Raw genomic sequence first — 675 nt, forward strand, 5'->3', positions numbered from 1 at the left:
AAAACTTTTTTCACACAGAGCGTGGTGAATCTCTGGAATTCTCTGCCGCAGAAGGTAGTTGGGGCCAGTTCATTGGCTATATTTAAGAGGGAGTTAGATGTGGCCCTTGTGGCTAAATGGATCAGGGGGTATGCAGAGAAGGCAGGTACAGGATACTGAGTTTGATGATCAGCCATGATCATATTGAATGGCGGTGCAGTCTCGAAGGGCCGAATGGCCTACTCCTGCACCTATTTTGTATATTTCTATGTTTCTGTGTCTAACGTCGGTTTAAAACAGCATTGTAGAGAATAGACAATAGCTGCAATAGTAGGCCATTCGGCCCCGAGACTGCACCGCCATTCACTGTGATCATGACAGATCATCCACAATTAGTACCCCGTTCCTGCCTTCTCCCAATATCCCTTGACTCCACTATCTTTAAGAGCGCTTTCTAACTCGATCTTGAAACCATCCAGCGATTTTTTTCTTCACTGACTTCTGATCCAGAGAATTCCACAGATTCACAACTCACTGGATGAAAATGTTTTTCCTCATCTCTGTTCAAAATGGCCTACCCCTTATTCTTGAACTGTGGCCCTTGGTTCTGGACTCCCCCAACATCGGGAACATGTTTCTTGCCTCTAGCGTGTCCAATCCATAAATAATTTTCTATGTTTTAATAAGATCCCCTCT

The sequence above is a fragment of the Leucoraja erinacea genome, unplaced genomic scaffold, assembly GCF_028641065.1.
Source record: "Leucoraja erinacea ecotype New England unplaced genomic scaffold, Leri_hhj_1 Leri_408S, whole genome shotgun sequence".
Lineage (NCBI taxonomy): Eukaryota > Metazoa > Chordata > Chondrichthyes > Rajiformes > Rajidae > Leucoraja > Leucoraja erinaceus.